The 17,924-nt window shown below is 45.6% G+C and overlaps 1 pseudogene; it reads left to right on the top strand.

Annotated features, from left to right (window-relative positions):
• Positions 1 to 12,894: 12,894 nt before the first annotated feature.
• Positions 12,895 to 17,924, top strand: part of LOC141155364 (uncharacterized) — a 54,521-nt pseudogene continuing 49,491 nt past the window's right edge.

Genomic DNA, 17,924 nt, shown 5'->3' with positions numbered 1-17,924 from the left:
GTGGCCTCTTTGCTCCAGCGTAGCAACCTGCCCTTCTGTGGGAAAAGACTTCATTGTTCCAATGCGGTCTAAGAGTGGCTACGCAGTAGTACAGCAAAGCCAGCGCCCTCAGGAAGGGCAAGTTATGGCACAGAAGCAAGGACACCACTGCTCTGCACAGGCACACGATTTCATACATAGCACCGGACGTCACAGGGAAAGACGGGTAACAATTGACAGAGGGAGGTGCCAATAATATTAATAACTGTGAAGTCAGAGCTTCAGTAAATGCATTCTCCCGCCCATTGCACTTAGCTATTATTTGCATACTGCAAGAAATGGGAATTTATTAAGATTCACAACAAGATGCAAATCTAAAAGTAACAATGAGTTCAACTTTCAATGGGCTACATGTGCATATAAATGGTGGTGGGAGGTCAAACTTACTTTAAGATTCCCTTTAAAACATAAGAAGTATCTATAAAAGGAATACAATTGTAACAGATAACACGCTGTATATAAAGAAATATAGAATCACAGCACGCTCTGAACTCAGTTTTCTGTCTATATATACCATTGTGATTTTTACACCTTTCTCACTAGAATAACATCTGACTACTGCTGTTTATCACCACAAAGACCAAATTGTACATAATCCAATACATTTCTACATGAAAGGCAAATTGGGTAAGTGACTTAGTAACACACTGACCTTAAGGCTACGTTTTCACAACGAGCAACCGTGTGCCGCATCAGGATCACACGTACAGTAGCTTGGGAATCATCGCTACAGTTGGCACTGTTCCCAAGCGCTGAATGCCGCCCTCATCATGGTTCCCTGCCAGCGCTGCGATCAGCGCCAGCAGGGACAATGATGGGGGTAGTAGTATCTGCTCCTGCAGTGTCCACCTGTAAAAATAAGAATAAAATAAAAAAATCCATATGCTCACTTAAGTTTCCCCCACTGTAATCCATGCGACCAATCAGCAGAGGAGCAAGGGAGAATGAGCTGCTCCAGCAAGCAGGCACTGGATCTCTGCTGAGATCAGGAGCGGTGTCCTGTCACTCACTGAGCTCAGCACAGCCCCAGGGATGCTCTCTGCAGCAGTTCATTCTCCCTTGGCTCCTCTGCTGATCGGTGGCATGGATTACAGTGGGGGAAACTTATGTGAGTATATGGATTTTTTATTTTATTCTTATTTTTACAGGTGGACACTGCAGAAGCAGACACTACTACTCATCATTGTCCCTGCTGGTGCTGATCGCAGCGCTGGCAAGGAATCATGATGAGGGCAGCATTCAGCACCAGGCGCTTGGGAACAGCGCTAACTGTAGCGCTGATTTCCAGGCGAGCTATGTGTCACAGTGATGACACACGGATGTCATCCATGTGTGTTCAGCGTGTGGCACTTTTGTGGACCGTGCATCCACAAAAAGAACAGACTTGTCAGCATGTGGAGAACAAGGACACATGGTCTGTGGAAACGCACTGATATGAGCGCAGACCCTTAAATCTGAATCGGTCTGCGTGTCAGTGTCTCCAGTACTTGTGGAAACTTTCACCACACGTGCATGTGAAAGAGACCTTAAACGGAGCTTTGCAGATTAACAATATTGATAGCTTACTTTTAGGATGGACTGTCAATATTTGATCAGTGGGCAACCTAATCTAAGCACTCGGAGACCACGTTCAGTATTTTTCATCAGTATCTGTAATCCAAAATCATGAGTGGAGAAATCAGAGGACAAGTATAATAGAAACAAGTCACCACTTCTACATTTTTTATCCTCACCTGATTTTGGCTGACAAATATTGAGGGGCAAAACTCACCAAATACTCAACATATGCACGTGGCCTAAGTCTGTGTGCCCACGATGAGTTTTTGATGTTACTTATTTTCGCTGTGTCAAAAAACGCAGCGTCTTACAGATCCAGCAAAGTGGATGAGATTTATAGAAATCTCATGCCCACTGTGATTTATCTATTTATTTTTCACTCAGTGGAAACTCCACGGCAGAAACAAATCAAAAATGCCCATACTCCACACATGACTATATCAATAAAGTTTTATCAAAGCCAAATACCAAGAAGTATCAAAAATAAAGCAGCTTTGTTTAAAACATGACATACCAAAAAGACAAAATACAGGCTAAAACACGTGTAAAAAAAAAAAAAAAAACCACAGGTAAGCTAGTTTACTTAATCGGTGGAGAAAATCTGCAACAACAACTCACCAGAGTTTTTTGTAATTAATCATAAATGTGGTTGTTTCTGGAGCATGTGCAGGAATTTCTGCAATCCCTTTTCGGATCATGGATGCAGTTACATAAATTCAGTCTGCGAAGTATGAACTTTACGTTTCTATATTATCACTATGTGTTAAATATGTATTTTGATCCTTTGTGCGTCTTAATTTTCAATGCTGAGAATGATCAATATTGAACATTTATTCCTATGTTACAATGTATACAATAAGTGAAATGACTATCTTAGTATTACACAGCACGTTCCTTCTAGCTTTGGCTCCTAAAAACATACTCCTCCGCTTCTTATGTTTTAAATGAGTCTTTTACATTCAATCGGGATACATCTTACCTTCTAATCAGTTTGTATTGGCTTTTAATTTCACAAACTCATAAGTCCGTTGACATCTTTAACCTGTAGCTTGAAAATCTGAATGATTTTCAGGGAGGGGTAGAAATGTGTTTCTTCATTGATCAGAGCACACTACACTTCTATCTCTTTGGATTTCTTTAGTTCAGGTGTGTAGAGGAAGCCTAGTGTTAATCATCTCACCTGTGCCCACACTCCACTCTAGAGACGTCCCTTCTCACATGTGCCTGCCTGATCCATTCTACGGGTGAAGTATGATAGTTGCCATTTATCTATTGCTTACTTATTTTTTTTTTCTGAATATTTTTATTCTGATTCTACATTCAGTTTCTTAATATTTTGTATATGTTGTTCTTTTAATTCCTGAGAACCCTACTGATCGCTCAAAAAAAAAAAAATGGCCTGCTCAGGAGAAAACATCTCCTGCCTCAGCTTGCATACATAGAATGGAGTATAGATGCAATATATGGCTACGGCGACACTATCAGTATTCGGTCAGTATTTTTTCCCAGGAGTGGGTGATAAATGCAGAATTGGTGACTTGTTTCTATTATACCTTTTCTCTGATTGTTCTTCACCTGGTTTTGGCTTTCACTCCTGAGAAAAAATACTGACTGAATACTGTGGGGCTGTGGTCTAAGGCCACGTTCAGTATTTGGTCAGTATTTTCCATCAGTATTTGTAAGCCAAAATCAGGAGAGGAACAATCAGAGGAAAAGTATAATAGAAACCCGTCACCACTTCTGTGTATTGTTCACCCACAACTGGTTTCGGCTTACAAATACTGATGCGGAATTCCGCAAGCGTTTATCGCGCGTTTTTCACTCGTTTTCGACATGCGGAATTGCCTTGTGTTTTTTATTGCATTGTATAAGGCAATTCCGCTTGCGGAAACGCAAAATTAATGAACATGCTGCAGATAATTGAACGCAGCATAAACGCTGCGGAAAAATCCACAGCATGGGCATAGAACTTGCGGATTCTCATTGGGGACCATGGGATGCGGATTACCAAGCGTTTTACAAGCGTTTTTGCAGCGGAAAATCCGCAGCAAATACGCTTGTAATCCGCAACGTGGGCACGCAGCCTAAAGACCCTGGCTTTACCTGCAGTGCACAGTGCAATCATCATAAAAAATATTAAAGGGGCAGTGCCTGAAAATCCAAACATGTTACAATACAGAAAAACCTGCAAGAAGCTAAATGAAAATAAACCCTGCTATAAATAAATAAAAAGCAGGGTTCACCTTGTCGCTGGTGCGATAGCTTTCATACTATTTTTGATCAAAAACAGTGTTACTAAGAACCCTATTTTATTTAAATGCACTTGCTTTTTATTTATTTACAGCAGGGTTTATGTTCATTTTGCTTCTTGTAGGTTTTTCTGATTCATGGCCATTGTGAAACATGCATTATTTGGTGCATGTATACAATTTCAAACCAAGCTCAAATTTTTTGTTTTTTTTCCCATGTTATAATACATATAAAAGGCAATAATAACCATATATATACATTGACATGACACAGCAACACAACAATAATGTGCAATTAGCTTCACTAATGCTGGGAAACAATTCAAGTGCACAGAAATAATAAAGTTTAGTCCATATGCATTATTGTCTGTCAAAAAATTGGATCACACTCGGATCAATGTTATTCTATGGGGCCATGTACATGTCCGAGTTGGAGCCGATTATCTGATCGCATTCGGCCATGCAAGTCTACGGGTCTTGGGAAACATTCGACATCTGAGCGCAGTACAACTTTTCACGGACTGACAGAATGAAGAACAATGAGAAATTTCTTATACAACTTCTGATCCAAGAAAATCGGATCACACTTTCACCAGAGTGTGTTTAGCATAATCGACCCGATTTCTATCAGATAAGAGAATGTAGGCTGGTGTGACCCTCGCCTTAGTGCTCGTGTACGACCATGTAAATGGAACGAGTGCAATCCGATTTAAAAAAAAAAAAAAGGCATTGTATTTGGACCAATGTTATTCAATGAGGCAGTGAAGATGAACATATTTTTTTCTCAGACCTAATCTGCATGAGAGAAAAAAATTGTGGCATGCATTGATTTGCTTTGCCCATTCAAGTCTATGGGTGGAAAAATAATAGGGTGCCATACAGAGACACCATAGTATAGCATCCAATTTATATAGATACATTGCAATCCTGGAACGTAGGAACTGTAAATGGTCCTGTAAATGATTAATAGCTGCTGAGGAAAAAAACGGATTGTATATGGACAGCAAAGGAGAAAAAAAACTGGATGCCATTCTGATGGTCCATATGGCATCTGATATTTGCTTTGTTCTTGCACCCATTTTATTTCAGAGTAAAATCGCAGCATGCGGCAGTTTTCTTCTCACACCAAATTCAGCTGAGAAAATAAACGCTGATCTGCGCTGTCTCAGTGAATAACATTGATCTGAGTGCAATCCCTTTTTGACCGGATTGAACTCGTCTGAGTTATACGCTCATGTGAATGAGCTTTTAAGCTAAGTTCCCACGATGAGTTTTTGGAGCTTTTTTTTTACCCTACGTATTTTCGAAAAAATGCAAGTAACCTATATTAACTAATGGGTGTAGAAAATCTGCCACATCAAAAATTTACCAAAAGCTCATTGTGGGAACGTAGTTTTAGGGTTCAATCACACTGGCGTCGATTCTCTCATAGAAGAGAATCAGGCCGATTATGCTAATCACACTCTGCAATCTGTAAGGCTGTGTGCCCACTATGCGTTTTTTAAGCGTTTCCGCAGCGGCAATTCCGCTGCAGAAACGCTTAAACGCATGGTAGAAGGTCTGCAATGTTCCCCAATGATAATCCGCATGTGCTGTGCACATGCTGCGGAAATTTCCGCTGCGGATTATCATTGCGGAAAAATCCACAGCACTACCAATTATTTTGCAGAATCGCAGCATTTTCACCACCATTGACTTGCATTGGAACACATGACATCCGCATCACTACATGTGCACATGCGAATATCATGTGGTTCAATGTGCGGATGGTACCCAGGTGTGGAGGACAGGAGAATCTCCTCCAGACCCGGGTACCATAGTACCTGTAAAATAAAAAATATACATTATACTTACCTCCTGATGGCCCCCGGCTTGCCGGCAGCTTGCAGTGGACTAGAAGGACCTGCGGTGACGTCATTTAGTCATGTGATGGGTCACGCGACCGCTGACTTCGGCTGTCACGTGACCCGTCACATGACTAAATGACATCATGGCAGGTCCTTTTAGTCCACCGAGAGCTGCCGGAAAGCCAGGACGGATCGGATAAGGACACCGGGGGCCATCAGAAGGTAAGTATAATATTTTTTATTTTTTTTTACCATTCTTTTACGGTCATACTATATAAATCCATGCCGTTTGCATTGATTTATATAGTGTGACCAAGTTGTCAAGCACTTTGCAAGTGATGCTAAAATCGCTTGGAAAGCGCTTGACAAACGCTTGTAAAATCCACATGCGTTTTTTCTGCCAGGGAGATGCAGAAACGCTCAGGAAAAATCCGGAGTATTTCTGCATCGTGGGCACATAGCCTAAGAGTTTGACCCGTGTGTCATCTGTAAACTAATCGCAACACGGAGAAGACAGAGAACATATGGTAATTTCTCCATTGTCCTTGTGAGTTTACATTGGATTGCACTCGGGTGTCATCCGAGTGCAGTCCAATGTTTAACATTCACCCATAAACTTGTATGAGTGTGCGTGATCCATATATCTGAGCCATGCCGAATTGGCATGAGAAAATAATCGCACATCTGCACTGTCCCATAGTATAACATTGGGCCGAGTGCTATACAATAAAACATTGGATAGCGCTCGGCGGTATTATACGGCAATGTGAGGGAGCCATTAAGGTGATAAATGCTTCAGGTTGAAATGTCCCTTACTTCAATGGATCCTTGTGCACTGAGCTTGTATATTAGCAGATGGAAACCCTGCAGCTCCATACTCCATATGGCACCTTACTATACAGAGGATCTCTCTTTGAAGCAGTACATCTGAAAATGGCAAAGCATTATACTTTTTTTTTATAAAATCACTGGTAGGCATATTGTGGTACAGGATGGCAGCATAGACATTGGTGCCATATTATTAGATTTTCTTTATAGTAGCCTATTTGAACAAATGCTGACATATGTATGCTCAATAGAAATATATGTTTATGTTCATATGTGTAGGTTTTGCAGCAATTCCACAATGCAAAAATAACAGTATGGTATTTAGATCTGCCTTTACATAATACATCCTTTTTTAGAATGCAATTTAAGAGAATATGAGCGTTCCTGTAAATATACCTGTATTATATATTTTTATTATTTAATCTATGCTTTACATACTGTTAGTCTGTACAAAGGTTTATATTATCAGCTTATTTTTATGGTATGTCATTTTATGATTGTTTTATTTGCTACTGTTTAGCACATTCTTCTATGTGCAGTTATTGATTGTATCACCGAAGCATCAAATGGCTCTGCGATTAGAGATAAAACATGTATACTAAAGTAATTATCGTATGATGTAAAAAATGGCATTTCTATTATGAATGGATGACCTGTTTACATCACTTTGAATATTCGTCTCTTGTGTGTGCGGTATTTTCTCAGACCCTGTAGATTATTACACAAAAAGATGATGCTGAAGAATGTGTATGCATGTGTGTGTATATATATATATATATATATATATATATATATATATATATATATATATATATATATATATATATATATATATTTTTTTTTATTTTATTTTTTTCACAAATAGGTGAACAAATCTGTAGCATGTCTATAATTTGTAATTTTTTTAAAATTCAATTTACATACATTGTAACATATAGCCTGATGAGGCGTTGAGGCATTTCAAGTGAAATTGCAGGCTCAGATAGTGAGGAAGTGTAGGAAAATAGAATTATATGGGTTCCCTATTATGGATATATTCACACGTGGTGTTTTGCTGCATATTTTACTCTTCTTCTATTTTACTTTACCATTACTATTACTATTTAACTTTTACTATTTTCCTTATTTTACTTTTATATTTTTATGCAGCGTTTTACAGCACCAGTGTAATTGATGAGATTTCTGACATTTCATGCAGATCCTGCTTTTAGCCCTGCTGCGTTTTTGCCAAGATGCAGCATGCAAATTAAAATGCAACTAAAAACGCATGTATTGGGTGCAGCATTTCTTTTGCCACCACTTTGTTTTTGTGCTGAAAAAAAAATGCAGCAAATATACACCGTGTGAACATAGCCTAATGAATATCTACCATGGAGGTTGAATCGCAATCCTTCCATTGTGCTGATTAGCATGGTATTTCAATGCCAATAATTCTATAATTAGACAACCATATATTGGGGTTTACAAGACTAAGTGTCTCCCTTTTGTGCTGGTGAACATAGCTACCAGTGCCAGGTTTTTATTGGAAAAAGGTTTCACACATTATAACCTAAAGTCGCCACAATGTACTTAGAAATAATCAACTTTTGTACACTCTTTTGGTGTGCTCCTTTCACGATTCCTCCTCTCAGTGTGGTGAGTGGCAGCTCAGCCATCTAATCTGAGGCTTGGGCATACTGAGCTGTCAGTGTGGTGAGTGACAGTCCAGTTGCCCAACTAGGCCCGGGGCATGCTGGGTTTCCTACGGGGGCCCTGTTCAGAATGAATCCCGGGCTATATATCTCTGCCAGTTCGTTCTATACTCAGTTTGCTCTGTGCTTTGAGTTCTTGTATTTTTATGTTTGTTTGGATTTGCCTTTCACCATCGATTTGCCTAGCCCCTCTGTCTTGATCCGCTACCTTCTTGGAATTCTGACCCTGGACTGTGACCTGACTACGCCTTTGCCTCACCCCTCTGTTTATGACGTACCCTCCTGGCTTATGACCTCAGACTCCCTGACTTTCCCACCTCACAGCGTTTCCATAAGCAGTGAATAGAGTCACAGCTGCCTCCAGTATGTATGTGTAGTATATATTAGTATAATTAAGTCAAACATGAGCAGATATTTTGTTAGGCCACGTTCACACATTCCGTATTTGGTCAGTATTTTACATCCGTATTTGTAAGCCAAAACCAGGAATGGGTGAAAATTACAGAAGTGGTGACGTGTTTCTATTATACTTTTCCTTTGATTGCTTCACTCCTGGTTTTGACTTACAAATACTGAATGTGTGAACGTGGATTTACCACTAGAGGAGGACTGCAATAACACAAAATACTCTACAGACTTGAAAAGTGCAAACCAAGTAATGATATCTTCCCAAAAAATGGAGACGGGTTGGGAGGGCAAAATTTCCAGATAGAGTTAACTTTAAGATAAATACCTGCTTAGATTTTACTGATAAGCAAGGGGGTAATGACTGTGGCCTCAGAGGATAAGAGACATCTATACCAGGATGGGACCCAGGATAAGGGACATATAACAGGATGGGGGGTATATATACCAGGATGGGGCCCAAGATGAGGGACACATATGGGGTCCCGGTCCAAATCTTGCATCGGGGCCAATCGGACTCTAGTTATGCTACTGCTGATAAGGCTTCAATGCTGTCAAAGTAGACCTGTCAGCTTGTGTTACAAAGGAAATTAGCCTAGATTATCTTTTCTTATAATTGTTGTACTACTTATTCCTACTATCTTGACAAGAGGGCCATGATCCACACTGCTGTTCATGTGTATGTGTATTCAAGCAGAAAACGCTTGAGGAAACGCTCCTTATTTGGAATTCTTTTGTTTCCCGAAACATTTCCTAAAGCTATTTTCAAGATTTGAAGTACTGTATATACTCACAAATTATTTTTTTTACATTTTTATCATGCGATTGAACCAGCTACGTTTTTGAAGAGGCAAACTCTTTGGGAAATACTGTTTTTTTTTGTTTTTTTTTTTGTTTTTTTTTTTATACATTTCCTTGCAACTTTTGGGGCATTGATTTTACCTGAAATTTTCTGTTTTTTTTTTTAAACTACGGTACATTCAATAATAAAGAAACCGCTAGTGTTTTGTTTTTTTTAAGCAAAAACTGTTGAAAATGCTAAAAAAAAAAAAAAAAAAAAAACACCCAGGAGTATTTTGATGTTTAGTATTCAAACGTATTGTACCGTATGGAACATTTTCTGAGCAGAAAATGCCTATAGAATAGTCAGATCACTTCTTTTAACCACTTGAAAGACTGAACATATGAGCAGCAAGTCATTTTTCCATAGAAATATTCACGTTCAATCTTTAGGGGCGAGTCAGACGTCTGTATAAATCAGGATTAGAACACAGAGCACGGACTGGCCGGCGGCTCTCCAGATGTAACATGTTGACATGTCTTTCTAGCAATGAGCTCATATTTATGACAGTGTAAATTTCTCCTGCAATGACTTAGTCCGGACATTGGGGTCAGCAAGAAACAAGTAAAGAAAAAGCCCAGGGATCTGTAAAAAAAGCCCGGGAAAGAGAGATCCAGGAAGTTCTGTGAGAAGGCGACATGCATCTGAATGCTGAGTGACGTTGGAGAGCTTGTACAGACTGCAGCCCGACGGTGTGTCCAAGAAGAAGCTGTGCCTTGTGAGTAACTGAGATATGTGACTGGTCACCAACTGTGTAGTCAGTTAGGGAAAACTAGTTAGTGATTCCAGTAGTGCTGAGAACTGCCTGGTGTATATCACTGCTGATGGAGTGATCCGGCTTGATCCAGAGATCGTGAAGGATCTGGTACTCTAAGACTCTGTGCACGTGGATACTACTAAGGAGCCCTGTTGTGAACTACACTTTGAGACTGAGATTGATTCTAATTCCTGCTGACACCTGGATGTGCTGGAGAGCTTGGTGAGAAGGAGAAGCTGATCAAACCCTGTGGCCGGAGATTAGGGTCTAATTAAAGGTTTAGTTTGTTAACTGTTTGTATATGTATTAAGTCTGAGAGATTTCTCTTTGCTCTTGTGAGAAGAGAAACTGTACACTGTATAGGTAACTCGTTGGTTAAATATATGAGTGTTCTCTAAGGGGAAAACAAGGGTACCCGGATCTCATTGTATTAGTGTGGGAGGGGGTTGTAAGGTTATATTCCTGGGAGGACCATGTGCCATGTCCGCGGTAACATCCTGGGTAGGCCCCGTACTGAATAAGGGTGGGAGCGGCATAGCCCAGGGGTAGTTTGGCCCATTCCCACGAGATTGGCACTTGGGCTCTCTCGGGCTGCATAACTTGCATTTTGTGTTAGTGGCTGTTGTGGCCCATATTTTGTAGAATTGTTTAACCCTGTCAATTTTTGTGACCAGTATAAAGAAAGTTATTTGCCACTATACAAGGTCGGAGTCATTCATAGCAGCGCCATATTCCTCATACACATTCGACCGGCGTTCCGGTCGTTACATCTTGGCGTAGTCTGCAGGATACGGTGCTCGCCATTAATGGTGCGCGGAAGGTGCTGCCATGTCTGCTGTAGTACTCCACCCCCCTACTCCCGTTGTGACCGGTAGAGACCGGTTAGTTGGTTGCCCTGCAACGGGCGCACTACATAACCACCTGGCCAAGTTTGATGGGTATAACTTGCTGTTCAGTGACTGGGTAGGCAGGTTGAAGAATGCCATTGCCTTGCATGGTGTCAGCTCTCAGCTGCAACCAGAAGTCGCGCTGAATGCTCTGGAGGGGGATGCCCGTAAAGTTGTCTTGTTAAAATCCGAGGATAGGCGAAAGACGGTCGACGACATCATCCGGATACTAGAGAAAGCATTTGATCACGTGGCGGCAGCAGGGCAACTACGAGTACAGTTTTTCGCCCGGACCCAGAGAGATGGAGAAAGCCTGATCCAGTATGCTACAGCGCTGGAGGAATTGCATCGGGAGATCAAAAAGAAGTCGCCTGTAACCGTGGGTTCTGAAGCCGATGTCGACAGCATTCTTCGGGATCAGTTCATCGAGGGGATACGGAGTGAGGAGCTAAGGAGCGAATTGTTGCTGAAGGCGTGGAATACCCCTGGTGGCACCTATGCCGAAATACAGGAAGAGGCGGTAGCACGGACTTTGGAAGTGAAGCCTGCTTTGCAGTGGAGTAGCCTGCAAGTGGCTAACACAAGAGAGCCAAGACCAGACCCTGTTCAGGCACAGCTTGCTGCTTTGCAGAAAACCTGACTGAACAGGTACAACAGATGCAAGTTCGGGGGACGCCTCCGATATGCTCAGCCTTGACGAACCCCTCTAGTCCCCTTTATGGTCAACCCCCCCCCCCCCTATACCTCAGGAAGGATGCCGACAGCTCCTAGACCTGAGGCATCCGGAGGTAGGGGAAGAAGACCAGTTCAATGTTGGCTATGCCGAGAACTGGGGCATATGCAGCGATACTGCCCAAGGAGTCTGCCAGCTGAAGTCCCGCCATCGGTAAAAGAGAGGCCCTCGCTGTAGTTGGGCATACAGCGAGGCAGGAACGAAAATCAGCGCCCAATGTCTGTTCCAAGGATCTGATTGCAGAGAGTCCCACGTTGGATGTGCAGTTTGCAGGACAGAAGGTGGCGTGCTTGGTGGATACCGGATCGGAGTTGACGACCATGCCGATGGAATTTTTCAAGACGCACTTCGAAGAGACTGTCAAAATGGAGTCGGGACACCTGCTAAGGTTGAAGGCCGCTAATAATGAAGAAATTCCAGTGGCAGGCATCGCTTGGATGAGAGTACAGCTGTGTGGCCAGGAGTTGGGAATCAAAGGAGTGGTGCTCGTGAAGACTCAGGCGAGGCCGAATCTCCGGGTGGTTCTGGGAATGAATATCTTGAGAGAACTGGACTCCCTTTTGTTTGAGCGCGATGGTCCGAGATACTGGAAATGAGCGACACCCCACAAAGCCACTCAGAGGGCCCTGCAACAGGTGGTCCATTCACGCGGCATTCAAAAGAGTTCGGCTGAAGGAAGAGCAGTGGGAGCGGTGTATGTCCCACGCTCCGGGTCAAGAGAAGCTTGTGTTGATACCGGTAGGGACGCACAGGAAACTGAATGGTGTGGAGGTGATTCTGGAACCGGTGGGACGATCAGAAGATACTGATAGCCCGATGATAGCCCGAACATTGGCCATTGTGCAAGATGGAAGTGTACCAGTGAGATGTCTGAATCTGCAGAATCATGAGGTGACTCTGGCAGTGGGCACGAAGCTGGCTGATGTGTATGTGTGTGGTGAAGGAGTCATCCCCAAAATCCAGTTCACACTGAGGGCAGACCGCCTGGACCCTGTCGATGTAGACGACAGCTGAAGAATCCCCCACGCCTGAGTGGAATGGCATAAGGATTATGGAAATCATGGGAGTGGATGAGTCCCAGTTGACTCCTGAACAGGCTCGCAGACTGGAGGCTGCGCTGTGGGAATATCAGGCTGCCTTCTCCAGGGGAGATGAAGACTTTGGTTGCACCAAGGCTGTGGAGCACGAGATACCCACGGGAAACACCCCCCTCAATTCGGGGGAGATATTGCCAGATCCCACCGAGTCTTTATCAGGAGGTTAAAGGAATGCTGGCGCAGATGCTGGATAATGGGGTGATCCGGCCGAGTCAAAGTCCTTGGGCCGCACCGGTCGTGCTGGTCCGGAAAAAGGATGGGACCATACGGTTTTGTGTTGATTACCGTAAGCTGAATGCGCACACAGTACGTGACTCCTACCCATTGCCCCGGATCGAGGAATCCCTGTCTGCCCTAGGAAAGGCGAAGTACTTCTCCACTCTTGACCTGGCCAGCGGCTACTGGCAGGTGCCCGTGGCAGCTCTAGATCGGCAGAAGACAACATTCATCTTGCCAATGGGACTGTACGAATTTAATCGAATGCCCTTCGGACTGACTAATGCTCCAGAAACATTTCAGCAGTTAATGGAATACTGCTTGGGCGATTACAATTTCGAGTCCGTGTTGATGTATTTGGATGATGTGATTTATAATTGGAGATTCGTTCGACGACCACCTGAAGAAGCATCGGCAAGTGTTGCACCGACTGAGAGACAATGGACTTAAGATCAAGCCAAAGAAATGTCACTTGTTCCAGACACAGATCGAGTATCTGGGGCATGTAGTGTCTGCTGAGGGTGTGCGATCAGCACCGAGTAAAATTGAGGCCATTCAGGGGTGGCCCCGTCCCAAGACGGTGAGAGAAGTACGAGCGTTCCTTGGTTTAGCTGGGTACTACCGTTGGTTTGTGAAGGACTTTGCTAAGCTGGCTGAACCACTGAATGAGTTGTTGAGAGGGACGGCACAGGGGCCCAAGAATCAGCTAATTCGGTAGACTGACCGACAGCAACAGGCATTTGATCGGGTCAGGGCCGCCCTTGTACAGGCACCTATATTGGCGTATGCTCTCTTTGACCAACCGTACACCCTGTACACGGATGGAAGTCTCCATGGTCTGGGAGCTGTGTTAGCCCAAGAACAAGATGGGCGTGAGAGGGTCATAGCATATGCTAGCCGGTCTCTATGGGACGCCGAGCGAAATCCGGACAATTACAGCTCGTTTAAGCTGGAGATGTTGGCCCTGGTGTGGGCCATGACTGAGAAGTTTGCAGAGTATCTGGCTGGTTCTGAGAGTCTCGTGATGACGGACAATAATCCGCTTGCACACTTGGAAAGCGCTAAGCTTTGAGCCCTGGAGCAGAGATGGGTGGCCTGGATGTCCAAGTTTAACTACCGGATTCGTTTCCGTTCGGGTAAAGAGAACTCCAATGCTGACGCATTATCACGAGTGACCCGAGGCGCACCCAAGCATGGGGTGGATGAAGACCTCGAGGATACTGAGATCCCCGATTTGAGGCGATTGCCTGTGTTCGTGGACGTGGCACGTTCAAGTGGGGTGGCGACACGGGTCGCCACGTTGCTGGGCAAGACTCGTCAAGAGTGGGCTGAGTTACAGGACGCAGACTCTGAACTGTCACAAGTAAAGAAATGGCTGAGTCAAAAGTCCTGGCCCGATGGGAGAGCGAGAGCCCGGCTGGGTGCTGAAGGACAAAAGCTGCTAAGGCAGTGGGATCGATTGGTCATAGCGGAGGGGATACTGTATCGCTGGATCTACATAGCAGCGGAGCTGGGGTACCGTTGGCAGGTAGTACAGTAATTCCAGCTTCAGTGGCTCCGGACATTGCCCAGGAAGCTCATACGCGGGGTACACATTTCAGGCCTGAGAAGACTTATCATTGGCTGCACCGGTACGTGTACACGCCTGGCTTAGAAGAAGTTGTGAGAGAGGTGTGTGGTAGGTGCCGGGCATGTGAGCTGAATAAATCCCCAGAGCAGAGGGATCCTGTCCAGACAATCGTGACGTCTGCCCCACTGGAAGTGCTAATGGTGGATTATTTGTCAATTGGGTACACCAGAAGTGGTCATCAGTCATGACTGATCACTTTACTAAGTTTGCCGTCACTGTCCCCACCAAGGATCAGACTGCTAATTCTGCAGCGGAGGCAATTTGTAAGCATTTCATCCAGGTTTATGGGTGTCCTCAAAGGATACATTCAGATCAAGGTGCTTGCTTCCAAGGTCAGCTCATAATGGAGTTGCTACAAGTCTATGGCATTCAGCAATCCCGGACAACGCCCTACCATCCGCAGGGAAATGGGGCCTGTGAGTGGTTCAACCGAACCTTGCTCCAGATGCTGAGAACGCTTGAACAGAGGCAGAAGGAGCGATGGACTGAGCTCCTCCCAGAACTTATGTGGGCCTATAACAATCGGGTCCATAGCACCACAGGATTCACTCCGTACGCGATGATGTTCGGTCGGCCTGGGCGAGAGATTGAAGAACTTAGTCTCACTGTACCCGATGAACCAGAATATCGTACAGCCAGTGAGTGGGTCCAGGATCATCGCCGAAGGTTGCGTGAAATCCACCAGATCGTAAAAGACCGTGTGCAGGATCCTCCCCACCGAGATCGGGGGCCTGTGCACCTAGATGAGTTCCGGGTGGGTGATAAGGTGCTAGTGCGAGTCACGCGTCCAGGAGGGAAGTTGAGCGACAGGTGGGAGGAAACGCCCTACACAGTAGTGGAAAGGGTATTCCCAGGGGGAAGTGTGTACACAGTGGTTCCCGAAGGGCGCATTGGACCCCGTCGCACAATGCACCGGAACTGGCTAAAGAGGTGTATCTCCGACACACCTGCCTGTCACCCTGAGTCATCTGCGCCACCTACGGCAGTTGCACCGAGCAATGTTGAATGCGACTGTTGGGATGACTTTGGGGTGAGACCATCGGAAGTGCAGAGTCCGATAGCGCAAGTTCCAGGTGTTCCAGACACCGTCCCTGATGTTACTGTTCCACTAGATGCGGTGGACCCTCCACCGAGCTCGGCAGGTACTGGTTTGCGGAGATCGGAGAGGAGCACAGCTGGTGTTCCCCCGATACGATATAATCCTGAGGAGTATGTGTTACGTATGAGTGGTATGAAACCATTTGTCGGGACGCCAAATTGTAAGTGGGGTGGAGTGTAACATGTTGACATGTCTTTCTAGCAATGAGCTCATATTTATGACAGTGTAAATTTCTCCTGCAATGACTTAGTCCGGCCATTGGGGTCAGCAAGAAACAAGTAAAGAAAAAGCCCAGGGATCTGTAAAAAAGCCCGAGAAAGAGAGATCCAGGAAGTTCTGTGAGAAGGCGACATGCGTCTGAATGCTGAGTGACGTTGGAGAGCTTGTACAGACTGCAGCCCGACGGTGTGTCCAAGAAGAAGCTGTGCCTTGTGAGTAACTGAGATATGTGACCGGTCACCAACTGTGTAGTCAGTTAGGGAAAACTAGTTAGTGATTCCAGTAGTGCTGAGAACTGCCTGGTGTATATCACTGCTGATGGAGTGTAACGGGTCTGGGAGGCGGAACCTCTGAGCTACTATACAAGGGGGCAGTCCTTGTAAGGGAGCGGGTGGCGACCAGGGAAGACGGGCAGGAGGTCACAGCAGGTGACCGGGACAGTCTCTGAGTGAACGGGCTGGAGGTCACGGCAAGTGACCGGGGCAGTCTCTGGATGAACGGGCTGATGGTCACGGCAAGTGACCGGGGCAGTCTCTGAATAAACGGGCAGATGGTCACGGCAAGTGACCGGGGCAGTCTCTGGATGAACGGGCAGATGGTTACGGCAAGTGACCGGGGCAGTCTCTGGATGAACGGGCAGATGGTCACGGCAAGTGACCGGGGCAGTCTCTAGGTAAAGGTTTGGTACGACCTGTGGCGGCTGATGATAGACGTGAGCTCCCAGGTGAGCAGGCGAGAGTCTCTGGAAGAATGGGTGGTCACAGCATGTGACGGCGGAGCCTCCAGGAAGACCAACAGACAGGCGGCAGATGAGCGCTCCCAGGTGAGCGGGCAGAAGACTCTGGACAGGCGGGTGGTCACAGCACGTGACGGCAGAGCCTCCAGGTAGGCTAGCGGACAGGCAGCAGATGAGCGCTCCCAGGTGAGCGAGCAGGAGTCACTGGAGAGGCAGGTGGTCACAGCACGTGACGGCGGAGCCTCCAGGTAGACTAGCAGGCAGGTAGCAGGTGTGTGCTCCCAGGTGAGCGGGCAAGCTGGTCCATAGACAGACTGACAGGAGTTGGAAGGCAGACCGTCGGACCTCGGGCAAGCAGGCAGGTGGCTGATGTGCGCTCCCAGGTGAGCGGGCAGACTGGTCCTTAGACAGACTGACAGGAGTAGTAAGGCAGACCGTCGGACCTCAGACTAGCAGGCAGGTAGCAGATAATCAGGCAGGAATCTGGCAGGTAACTGGCAGGTAACTGGCAACGGGACCTGAGGGCTGAAGCAGAGTAGTAAACAGTGCAACAACATTGCTCGGGCACCTCCATTTTGGAGGAGGTGCCTTATATATGGTGAAGTCCTCCGGCCATTGGCCGGGGACTCCTTAGGACGGCGCGCGCGGCCCCTTTAAGAGGGAGGGAGAGCGCGCGCGCCCTAAGCACAGTGGACGGGAAGGAGCGCGCGCTGCCAGCAGAGCGGGAGGAGGACGCCGGGCACGGAGCAGGGAGGTGAGGGGAACAGCGTCCCTGCCTAGCAGAGGGCAGGGACGCCGGCGCTACAGTACCCCCCCCCCTTTAGGCCCCCCCTTTTTTAGGCCAGACAGAAATTTAGCTAGGATAAGAGGGGCATGGATGTTCTCCCGGGGCTCCCACGTTCTCTCCTCAGGACCAAACCCCCTCCAATCTACTAGAAAAAAGGTCTTTCCTCTTACCCTTTTGGTGGCAAGAATGTTCTCTACCTCAAACTCGTCCTCAGCAGAAACCGGAGCAGGAGGCGTACCTGTAGACTTGGAAAAAGAGTTAAGTACCACAGGTTTGAGGAGAGATACATGGAAGGAGTTAGGGATC

The sequence above is a fragment of the Phyllobates terribilis genome, unplaced genomic scaffold (genome assembly GCF_046119375.1).
Source record: "Phyllobates terribilis strain yellow unplaced genomic scaffold, ASM4611937v1 Scaffold_7__3_contigs__length_470593459, whole genome shotgun sequence".
Classification (NCBI taxonomy): Eukaryota; Metazoa; Chordata; class Amphibia; order Anura; family Dendrobatidae; genus Phyllobates; species Phyllobates terribilis.
Note: the sequence above shows the minus strand (reverse complement) of the source record. Positions and strands in the feature narration are given on the sequence as shown.